This window comes from Saccostrea echinata, unplaced genomic scaffold (assembly GCF_033153115.1).
Source record: "Saccostrea echinata isolate AGI-Se365-2 ecotype Australia unplaced genomic scaffold, CSIRO_AGI_Sech_v1 ptg000007l, whole genome shotgun sequence".
In the NCBI taxonomy this organism is placed as follows: Eukaryota; Metazoa; Mollusca; class Bivalvia; order Ostreida; family Ostreidae; genus Saccostrea; species Saccostrea echinata.
Window position 1 is genome coordinate 557,575 of NW_026889756.1, and position 12,397 is coordinate 569,971.

General features: G+C 31.2%; 3 long non-coding RNA genes across 3 annotated transcripts; 1 reads left to right on the forward strand and 2 right to left on the reverse strand.

The window, feature by feature from the left end:
• Window positions 1-2,083: 2,083 nt before the first annotated feature.
• On the reverse strand, window positions 2,084-3,415 carry LOC133180810 (uncharacterized). Its single transcript, XR_009720388.1, has 2 exons — window positions 3,106-3,415; window positions 2,084-2,451 (listed from the first exon to the last, which is right to left on the reverse strand). It is a non-coding gene; the product is annotated as an uncharacterized LOC133180810 (long non-coding RNA).
• A 48-nt stretch (window positions 3,416-3,463) lies between these two features.
• Window positions 3,464-4,303, reverse strand: LOC133180811 (uncharacterized). Its single transcript, XR_009720389.1, has 3 exons — window positions 4,205-4,303; window positions 3,666-3,761; window positions 3,464-3,508 (listed from the first exon to the last, which is right to left on the reverse strand). It is a non-coding gene; the product is annotated as an uncharacterized LOC133180811 (long non-coding RNA).
• A 314-nt stretch (window positions 4,304-4,617) lies between these two features.
• LOC133180812 (uncharacterized) lies at window positions 4,618-7,213 on the forward strand. Its single transcript, XR_009720390.1, has 4 exons — window positions 4,618-4,709; window positions 5,309-5,405; window positions 5,629-5,774; window positions 6,051-7,213. It is a non-coding gene; the product is annotated as an uncharacterized LOC133180812 (long non-coding RNA).
• The last annotated feature ends 5,184 nt before the right edge of the window (window positions 7,214-12,397 follow it).

The window sequence follows — 12,397 nt, forward strand, 5'->3', positions numbered from 1 at the left end:
AAATTTTGTACCTGTGCTATATCAATCTTTTTCTTGATTCTTACTATCGATCAGAAGGCATCTCCATGTCCAATGCCCTTAATATTGTCAGTCAAACAATAAAAAGGGATAATTATATATATACAAAGATGTTTAATAAGTCGCTTTAAACATGTTTTCATAACGTTTGATCGCTTACTGCACATGACTTCAAAATTTAATGTCTGTATGGGTATAGAAGAAAAAGTGACAAATGTAATTTTCATTTCATAGAAAATTTACCAGTTCCAAATGCCTCTTCAGCATCAATATTTTGCTCATGGAGCAAGGAATATCCTTTCTCTGCAAAGGAAATAATGTTAAATCTATATGAGAATGTGATGCTTAAATAGCATAAAAAATTTAATGTGATGATCTAAAGAGAATATTACATTAAAACTGTCTCTTTCAGTTACGTATAAGTGAGGGTAAATATATTGAATCGCTATAATAAATGTATCCTTTATTTACATATAATTGCAGTACACATATGGTCAGGAGACACGTGAATCAATGATTTATAGGAGGACTGAAGGTGTCTGAGGATTTTAAATGTGATATAAAAACAAAAAGTAAATGAAAGAAAATACAATCACAATTATTTCTTTAAATGGAAATATCTATCTCTGCTTGGAATAAGGACTTCAGCTGCCTTTAACCGAACATTTTAGATTTGCCTTTGCTTCTGTAGCAGATCCGTTCATTTTATTAAATCAAATTGTACAGCACATACAAATTATAATGTGATGATCTAAAGAGAATATTACATTAAAACTGTCTCTTTAAGTTACGTATAAGATAAGGATAAATATATTAAATCGCTTTAATAAATGTTTCCTTTATTTACATATAATTGCAGTACACATATGGTCAGGAGACACGTGAATCAATGATTTATAGGAGGGCTGAAGGTGTCTGAGGATTTTAAATGTGATATAAAAGCAAAAGGTAAATGAAAGAAAGTACAATCACAATTATTTCTTTAAATGGTAATATCTATCTCTGCTTGGAATAAGGACTTCAGCTACCTTTAATCAAACATTTTAGATTTGCCTTTGCTTCTGTAGCAGATCCGTTCATTTTATTAAATCAAAATGTACAACACAATCTGAATTCTTTGTTAAAGAAAATAGAAAAAGTACCATGGATAGGACTGCTATAGAAAATAAAAAGAAATGCACATATATGTACATTGGTATGACGGCTGAATGTAATAAACTTGTATTTAAAACATTGTCTGATTGGTTAATCGGACTCTTTATGCTTGTATCGCATGATCCTTATTGTTTAATCAATATATTAGTATCATTCCAAGCTCTAGAAATAGATAGCTCTATCAGGTATTTGCAAATTATGCCATGTGAACGAAACTTCAAAACATCTCATTTTGGAATGTAAAACTGTTATTAAAATGTGGAACATATTAAGTTCTTACCTGAAAATAGATATCAAATGGAAGCATGTAATGATTGGATTTAGCTCTGAGCGTAATAGAAAAATTGTATCACTCAATGCACTTATCTCTTATGTTGCCTATAGAATTTACAAATATAAGATGTACTGTCCACTACATTCCTTGAATGAAACTAGCTACAACATTTCTAATCATGTTCAATCTTCAATCATTTTCTTTGCTTCCATCCTGAAAAATTTGAACTCTCACTGCATGAAAATTTGGCTTTACAAAACAAGTAAAGATAATGTAAATTTATTATTTACAATGTCTTTAATTGGCTTTTCTGAAAAAAGTCAAAGTTGGAAAAGGTAACCTTTACATTAACTTTACATGCACTTAAATATGATGTAATGTCCCACATTGTCTTGACTTTACAAAAAAGTAAAGTTAATATTTACAAACATTAAACACAGTATTTGGGGTACATTAAATCTGATAATTACAAATATTAAATTTAATTAAATAACATCTTTAATAGCCACAAAAGTTAATTACTGTTTTCCATTCTTTTGAATAAAACTTGTGCATATGATAAATAAGATTTTCCTTCCAAATTGAAACTGCAAAAGAAGTCTGGACATCATACTTAATATATAAAGTAACAACAAATTGACTTAAACTTTGTTTATTACTATACTAAACATTTTTATACAAACATATAATCAACAACATCAAATTTCTTGACAGTATCTGTTGTACATAGTCTATCCTGCAAATCCCATACACATAGATAAGTATCCAGGACAGAGTACATTGCACTAAAATCCTTTTCAAACATGTCATTTTGTTTTATAAAGAACCAATTGTTCATCCTTGAATTTAAAGATTTGAATTGACATGAAACTGTGCTCCACTTTTTTGTTACTCGACATGCGTTTCTGTGGAAATCAACAACTGTCCAAATATATATTCTGTCACATATTCCTTTTCAGAGTCCAAAACTTTTATTCTCATGCAGGCAGTCTTCTACTGTTTTCCTTAAAAGAAAAAATATATATATATTTTCAGTAACATGAATATTTTCATAGGCATCTGTGTTATAAATTCAAATAAACTGTGATATCAGTATTCACAGTATCATGACTAATGAAAATTGAAACGAGATGCAACCATATTAATACATGTAGATAAAAATTTCATACATGACCTTTAACCTCAAAAAGAAAATATTTTGAACCATTAATGTCAGCCTTTATTTTTACCAAAAAGACTATGTTAATCTTATTAAATAAGACAGATACAAACTGATGAACATGTTGCTATTAACTTATTTTATGATATAAATGGACTGGGCCACTATCCCTTATCTTACCCCTAAGATTAAAATTTAATAACTCTGTTACCTAATTTTTTCTTTTGAAAGGATTATTTACAAAATATACTAATGTAGGAGTAAAATAATATTTCTTGACCTTCTGTAGCTAAGATACTTTTGCAGAATTGAGAAAATGTTTGTCTTACTTGCAAAGATAATTTGTGAAAAAGAACTGGCATCAGTATCTATGAATAATTACTGAACACATATAATTAACTCCATTTTCCTTCTTAGTCATCAGGTAACAAGAAGACCAATAGTTGCTGCTTATAGAGCTATAGTATGATATTCAAGTTATGGTTTAGGATATATATACCTTTCTCCCAGTAGCATGTTGCTGCTCATGAATTATTTCCTGATCTTGGAATTGTAAAAGTTGACAGGTCCCTCATTTTGAAGATAACATGCTAAAATGGAATTTATACTTTGATAAACATTTCATACATCTGGATAAATATAGTCAATGTTTTCATAAATACTTTTGAGTTTGAAGCATACCAAAGAATGATTTTAAAAATACACAATGCAATCACAGTTAATAGTTATGAATTGCCGAACACCCTTATGTTTGTTTTCTTCACAATTAAAGAATACTTTAGGTCTAAGCAACACTTGCCATCTATAAAATTAAACTCTTGAACTCTTCTGAAGTGTTTCTTCTTCATGAAAGATATGTCAATAAGGTGTTAACTCTCTCACAGTAAGCTGAGTAGCTGGAGCTTGGAAAAAGTAATAACACATTTTTTGAAAACAGAAATGTATAATTATACTGACTCCCGAAAAAGTCAAGCAATTGATAATTTAAATAATTGTTTAAGTAACATTTTTATGATATTATTTATTGATTTTTTTTTAAAAACTAATATGTACAAGTACCGTCAAAAAAACATTGGGATCCCTTGGTCTTGTAAATCACACATTGCTGTCATCCATGACTTTCTTCAAGAACCTGCATAATTGATTTCACTGTACCTGTTTTTGAAAATGGATATGGTTTAGAATACAAAATAATATCTATAAAATATTATATAACCTAAGTTGTCCTCTATTAAAAACATTGCCATACCCTGGCTTCTACATTTTTTTCCTAGCACTAATGTAAACAGCTAAACATTCTGAAATTGTGACCTAGAATTGTTTTCCTTGGTTTTGTTTAATTCATGCACAGGGGCTTGCTCCCGGCGTGTAATAATTATTTATTTTAAAAAAATCATATACGTTGATACTATTACACGCCGGGAGCAAGCCCCTGTGATCCATGATCATTTACAGAAAAAAATGGAACATTATCCCCAATTTATCAAGTTACTTATCTAAAAACACATATTTAACGTAGTTTTTCCTTTCATTTTTACTTTCATCAGTTTCAATGTTTCACAATGTATGCTGAAAACTGATGGAAAACGTAAACAAACCTGCAGTGCATGCCAGCCCGGGAGGTCGAACAGTTTTCCAAACAATAACCTCCTTAAATCTTCTGGTAGATGAAAAGGTATCAATTCAACTGATCACTGGTTGCATATTTTCGTCGAAAATACCGATGACACCCGCTCAACTTGATTTGAAATGATTGGCTATTCATTGGAATACACAGTGCCATATTTGGGTTACTGTTAAAAGTAGATCGTTCGTTTTGTATTCGAGAAGACTTGGATGAAGAGGATTACACAATACTGAGGTGGAAAACATCCGTATATATATATGATAAAATATATTTCAGTATTTTAAAGTAAAGATTGTCAAATGAACGGGACATATTGCTGATATTACCTCTTATAAACAAAACTAATCAGCGTAGGACTTATTCAGGGCATTTGCAATGTATGGGAACCAGTCTACGAGGCAACAAAAATTCCGCCAAGAATAAACAAAGAGATTGCGAGATGTTGTTTACGTGTGTCACTCGACACTGACTGCAAGGTAATGAAAATGTGCTTGTTTTTTGTGTATAACTGTTTTCTGTCTTTCAAGATATTGAACAACAGTCGTTTAACATTTAGACGAAACATCTAGGGGAGAGAGGGAAGAAGAGGGGTCACCTCTCAAGTTGTTGCATCTACTATATAGTAGTGGTATCAGTGTCAGGATATAATAAATTAAAATGGAAAAAAAAAATCATAATAAAAATTTTGTTATAGACTTAGGAAAGCTAAATAAAGGGGCGACTATTTTTGTTTGATGCGGGGGGGGGGGGGGGGGTTAAAATATATTAACCTCAAAAATGTTTAAAAGATATAATCTCATCTCAACTGAAAAAAATGATTAATAATCTTTCCTTGTCTGATGCCATTATTCCCTTTACCTCACTGAAATAAGAGTTTCTGAGTCAGTTTATTTTTTTCCTTTTTGTAGTGGCGATGGGGGGGGGGGGGGTGTCAAACTTTGTTCATTTAAGATAAACATGAATAATCTGTCCCTGATTATTAAGGAAATCAAATATTCTGTTCATCACTGACTGGAAAATAATTAATCCGACTTAGCTGTCAAAAAATTACCTTTTCATAATTTATCTTTTGTAGAAGCAAAGAGTGAAGAGCTAATGCATGGTGCTAAGTATGGAATGGTCTCTTGTGGTTTGGTTGTGCCAGAGACAAATGTGCATTATTTCCATGTTGGGTAATGTCCTTAAGAATGGAATTTTTTTCAAATACAAGGGACAAGACTTTTTCATACATTATCACTGTCCAGGGATCAAAATATTTTTAAACATTGTTAGATACTCACTACATTATTTCATCTTCAGAAAAGTATTTAAGTTATTTTCTCACATTTTTTAAAGAGACCATTGTGGTGAAGAGATTTTTTTTAAATGTTAATCTTGAATTTTGATATTGTACAGGTCAGAAGTCTCGGTACACTTTAGGTGAGTGGCAGTTGGGTAGATGGATGACCTTCAGATAGTTTGAGATGAAGAAGTTCTTTTAAATGATTGAAAGTGATCATCATAGAATCAACTCCATTATGAAGATAAATTATGAGAGTCAGGTGATGAATTGACTTCAATGTGTTATAAATTTGTGTAAATGAATCTTCATTATTAAGATCTTTTACATTTTATTTTTGAACTTGTTTTTCTATTATTCTAAACTTCCAAAAATAAAATTAAGTAGTTAAAGCATGCTACAAACATTTAACGTATCTTGGCAAGTTTTCAAGGTTATTGCAGAAGTGTTTTAATTTCAAAAGATAACTAATTAATGCAAACCTGGAAAAGAAATGGATGTTATTCTCTATAATTTCAAAGATTATGTTTATTATTAGCACTCCTTTTGTCCAACACCTGAGAGATCTGAGTACCCAGCCTACTGTTGAATTAATTGGTGACCAAAAAAGATGAGAGAGGGGAATCAAATATGGATGCCATCATGATCAAGAATATATACATTGACTAGAAAATATCTGAAAATATATAGATGAACATTCAAGCATTTATAATAATGAAAGTTATTCAGCAAGAGAGTTTTTGCACAAGTTTAATTTTCAGTAAAATTGTGTATATTGTGCACTGAGGAACTTAGTATGTAACTCATTATGATTATCCATTTCTTTAGAGGATGTATTCGGAGTATATTTAAATAATCATTATCTTCTAGAAAAGAGCACACAAAACTTTTCTCTCTGTGCGAAGCATGACACATATGCATACACTCCAGCATTTACCACAACCACAGTTACATATTTTCCAGGGTGTTTGAAGTCGAGCACATACATGAAAATGTGTTAAGCTGGACACATGTGCAAACACACAAGCATCTACCACAACACCAGTTACATATTTTCCAAGGCGTGTGAAGTCAAGCACATACATGAAAATGTGTGAAGCTGGACACATATGCAAACACACAAGCATCTATCAAACCAATTACATATTTTCCAAGGCGTGTGAAGTCGAGCACATACATGAAAATGTGTGAAGCTGGACACATATGCAAACACACAAGCATCTACCACAACACCAGTTACATATTTTCCAAGGCGTGTGAAGTCGAGCACACACATGAAAATGTGTGAAGCTGGACACATATGCAAACATACAACATCTTCCACAACACCAGTTACATATTTTCCAAGGCGTGTGAAGATGGACACTTATGCAAACATAATCTCCTACCACAGACGCAATACACGTAACATTTAGTCCAAAGTATAAAGTCAAGCTCAAACAGGCTCACTGCGTGAAGCTGGACACATGCATTTACTTATGCATCTTGCAAAACTACATCTGAACCTACATTCTAATAGGTGTTTAAGCAATTTTGTTTATTTTGTGAATCTGTAAATTGCACCATTATGCTTACAAGATGTCAACATTATTAACCTGTACATAAATAATCATTAGATAGCTTTTAATAGTTTAAGTTGGAAATACTAGTACTTTGCCTGATTTATGTTGTGTAGTTTCTCGTCAGTGATCTTGAGTAATAACTGAGTATGGCATTTTTAGTTCCGTTTAAGCTGCAAAGTTTTAACACATGTACATGCACCATAAAGGATAAATAATATTGTATTGTATTTTAACCTTTTTTAATTTTTTTCTTTGTCATTTTATTGCCTGTTCAAGTAAAAGATGTAATCTTGTAATGTTTGTAACTGTTTTTGGCAGATATTTATGAAGCAGAAATTATAACAGAAAAGGTTTCAATACATCTACACAAAAAGCAAATAAAAAAGAGTTCTCCATCTATCAGATATCAACAAATCAGATGAGTTTAAGGTTAAGTCATAGGGAATTTTAAAGTTTATTATATCTATATTCTGATATCTGATACCATTTTTACATTTTTGATTGTCCATCTACAGTATACAAAAATAGTATAAATTTTTATATTTTGTAGATGACAATCTCTAATACTAAATACAACTGGAAATTGATATAACGCTTGAAAATTTGTGTATTTTTAGTAAGATCGAGTTTAACAAAAACGAGGTGGGGGTAACACAAAAGACACATCAGATACCTATTTATTTTAAAAGTCAAAAACCATTTGTTGAAATCTTAAGTACGAGTGTATTAAACAAAGCCCAGTATTTAAATAAGGATTTAAAAAAGTTTCATATATATATATATAAAATTTAATTTTGTTTGTATTCTAGCCTCTGATTGGTTAATATCCAAAAAGGAACAAAAATTATTTCTGTATAACCTGGTTTGGTATGGGGACCCCCCCCCCCCCCCGACAACCAGCTGAATCGTCTGTATCCATGCAATCCTCTCATTTCCAGTCCTCGGGATTCATGGAAAATTCCAGATTTAATAAATGTACCTTTAACTTCAAACAGTAACTTGGATCTTACCACATGTAAACAAAACAACATGGCTGCTAGGACTATGTATCAGTTTTTACCTCCCCTCGCTTCCCATCACTTCCGTTACTAGGGTTGTATTATTGAGCGGCAAATTTGAACTAATAAAAAGCAACGAAATTTTACACCCACAGTTGTTTAATGATTTTAGAATTAAATTATAAGGAACGACTCTAATTCTTGGCCAAATTATTCGAGTATAACCTGGTTTGGGTCAGTTTACGCTGTTTTATAATCCGCTTCGCGGATTATAAAGCGTAAACTGACCCAAACCAGGTTATACTCGAATAATTTGGCCAAGAATTAGAGTCATTCCTAAAATATATATCAACTTTAATGCAGCATTAAAGGTGAAAGGTTAAATTTAATTACCTTTTCTTTTAAGTAAATGTTACCTTTTCACCTTTACTTTTTGTAAAGTTAATACAAAGATGACCTTGCTTTTTGGAGCACCTTTAATGAGATTTACTTTGCAAGTAAAGTTTTGTAAAGCTATTTTTTCAAACAGTGTCTCTTGTAGACTACAAACTTTTTTAAAGATCTGTCCTAAAACATTTTTGAATACATGTTTCAATTGCTTTACATTGTATGAAGTCAATATTGTCACATTGTCTTAAGTTTGTAATGTAACTTCTTCTCAATATGTTATATATATATTTCTATTTTTGTTTGTCTTAAGAAATAAAAATAAAATATGGTGAAAAAATATAAATCAAAACCCTGGGTTTGCTTATGGGACTCGCTCTGATTTAAGGTTGTGTCTGGTACATATTTTATTTTGATAAGCAATATTATAAAACCTACTAACTTTTTTCTACAGCCTCAATGGCGTCCACAGGAATGGAATTTTGCTTGTGTATTTGCAAAACATCTGGAATGAAAAAAAGCTTTCATATGTAATTTATTCTATATCGAATATATCTTTGCTCCTAACTTTCAGCTTAAACTATTTCTTTAACAAGTACGAGCTATCATTGCTCGTGACTTACAGTTAAAGAATTTTAAGAAGCCTGAAATTCAAATTTTCAACTTGTCAAATCACTACCTGACAAGTGCCTTACATTTTCTTCTAAACAACGAGCTTAATTTTATACCAAGTCCGAAGTCAATCGTACAAGGCCAAAAAATCATACCAATACATTTTCACCAGTATAAACTTGCAAATTCTAGTTCAGCAATTCCGATTACAACTTAATTCAACCCGAGAGACAACGCACAGGCTACATACCATAGCACACGTGTGATGCGCTAAAGAAGTATAAAGCAACATTTAATAGCTATTGTAATGAACAACTATCAATATATCTCAGAGGGCATGGGACAACTTGGTACTGGTTATTGTATCTTGGTAGAAAAACCTAATTTACAAGCTCTACATGAAAGCACCAAGTCAAATGTCTTTGAAATGTATTTAAAAAAACTTTAGACAAGAAAACCTATTGGATTTTAGAACGGATAAAAATGCTTATTGGAAATGTGGTAGTCTGTACTTCTTTCCTAAAATACTTAATATTAACAATCAAGTTTCTTTTAAACTTTCAAACGGCATATTGCAGTCCCGAGAAAAGTTGCACACAAACGGAAAATAGACGTCGCTGCTGTGATCATTTCCTTGTTCCCATTGATCAGTTCCTGTTCCCATTGTTGAGAAAGAAAATTCATACCACAAAGGCACATTCTATTTTTTTTTTTTTCTAAAAATCTAATAGTGTTAAATAATCATGATGTGAACAGCATGTACACAAACATGATTATAATATGTCGAAAAAGTATATTCAGCAGACAATCCTAATCAAGAATTACCTGGACATTGTAGTTCTGATCTTATTTTCTTGCTCATACTTGCAAATATTTTCTTTTCAATTTAACAGACAATATTACAAACAAATTAAAGGCGCGGCAATGGGGGAACTCCCGTAAGCAAAAATTACAAATATACGTAGTCGCCAGCTTGGCACAGTGGTAGAGTGTCAGCTCTAGAGTCGCGGAGTAAGGAGTTAATCCTCAAAATTTTGTACCTGTGCTATATCAATCTTTTTCTTGATTCTTACTATCGATCAGAAGGCATCTCCATGTCCAATGCCCTTAATATTGTCAGTCAAACAATAAAAAGGGATAATTATATATATACAAAGATGTTTAATAAGTCGCTTTAAACATGTTTTCATAACGTTTGATCGCTTACTGCACATGACTTCAAAATTTAATGTCTGTATGGGTATAGAAGAAAAAGTGACAAATGTAATTTTCATTTCATAGAAAATTTACCAGTTCCAAATGCCTCTTCAGTATCAATATTTTGCTCATGGAGCAAGGAATATCCTTTCTCTGCAAAGGAAATAATGTTAAATCTATATGAGAATGTGATGCTTAAATAACATACAAATTATAATGTGATGATCTAAAGAGAATATTACATTAAAACTGTCTCTTTAAGTTACGTATAAGATAAGGATAAATATATTAAATCGCTTTAATAAATGTTTCCTTTATTTACATATAATTGCAGTACACATATGGTCAGGAGACACGTGAATCAATGATTTATAGGAGGGCTGAAGGTGTCTGAGGATTTTAAATGTGATATAAAAGCAAAAGGTAAATGAAAGAAAGTACAATCACAATTATTTCTTTAAATGGAAATATCTATCTCTGCTTGGAATAAGGACTTCAGCTACCTTTAATCAAACATTTTAGATTTGCCTTTGCTTCTGTAGCAGATCCGTTCATTTTATTAAATCAAATTGTACAACACAATCTGAATTCTTTGTTAAAGAAAATAGAAAAAGTACAATGGATAGGACTGCTATAGAAAATAAAAAGAAATGCACATATATGTACATTGGTATGACGGCTGAATGTAATAAACTTGTATTTAAAACATTGTCTGATTGGTTAATCGGACTCTTTATGCTTGTATCGCATGATCCTTATTGTTTAATCAATATATTAGTATCATTCCAAGCTCTAGAAATAGATAGCTCTATCAGGTATTTGCAAACTATGCCATGTGAACGAAACTTCAAAACATCTCATTTTGGAATGTAAAACTGTTATTAAAATGTAGAACATATTAAGTTCTTACCTGAAAATAGATATCAAATGGAAGCATGTAATGATTGGATTTAGCTCTGAGCGTAATAGAAAAATTGTATCACTCAATGCACTTATCTCTTATGTTGCCTATAGAATTTACAAATATAAGATGTACTGTCCACTACATTCCTTGAATGAAACTAGCTACAACATTTCTAATCATGTTCAATCTTCAATCATTTTCTTTGCTTCCATCCTGAAAAATTTGAACTCTCTTGTAGACTACAAACTTTTTTAAAGATCTGTCCTAAAACATTTTTGAATACATGTTTCAATTGCTTTACATTGTATGAAGTCAATATTGTCACATTGTCTTAAGTTTGTAATGTAACTTCTTCTCAATATGTTATATATATATTTCTATTTTTGTTTGTATTAAGAAATAAAAATAAAATATGGTGAAAAAATATAAATCAAAACCCTGGGTTTGCTTATGGGACTCGCTCTGATTTAAGGTTGTGTCTGGTACATATTTTATTTTGATAAGCAATATTATAAAACCTACTAACTTTTTTCTACAGCCTCAATGGCGTCCACAGGAATGGAATATTGCTTGTGTATTTGCAAAACATCTGGAATGAAAAAAAGCTTTCATATGTAATTTATTCTATATCGAATATATCTTTGCTCCTAACTTTCAGCTTAAACTATTTCTTTAACAAGTACGAGCTATCATTGCTCGTGACTTACAGTTAAAGAATTTTAAGAAGCCTGAAATTCAAATTTTCAACTTGTCAAATCACTACCTGACAAGTGCCTTACATTTTCTTCTAAACAACGAGCTTAATTTTATACCAAGTCCGAAGTCAATCGTACAAGGCCAAAAAATCATACCAATACATTTTCACCAGTATAAACTTGCAAATTCTAGTTCAGCAATTCCGATTACAACTTAATTCAACCCGAGAGACAACGCACAGGCTACATACCATAGCACACGTGTGATGCGCTAAAGAAGTATAAAACAACATTTAATAGCTATTGTAATGAACAACTATCAATATATCTCAGAGGGCATGGGACAACTTGGTACTGGTTATTGTATCTTGGTAGAAAAACCTAATTTACAAGCTCTACATGAAAGCACCAAGTCAAATGTCTTTGAAATGTATTTAAAAAAACTTTAGACAAGAAAACCTATTGGATTTTAGAACGGATAAAAATGCTTATTGGAAATGTGGTAGTCTGTACTTCTTTCCTAAAATACT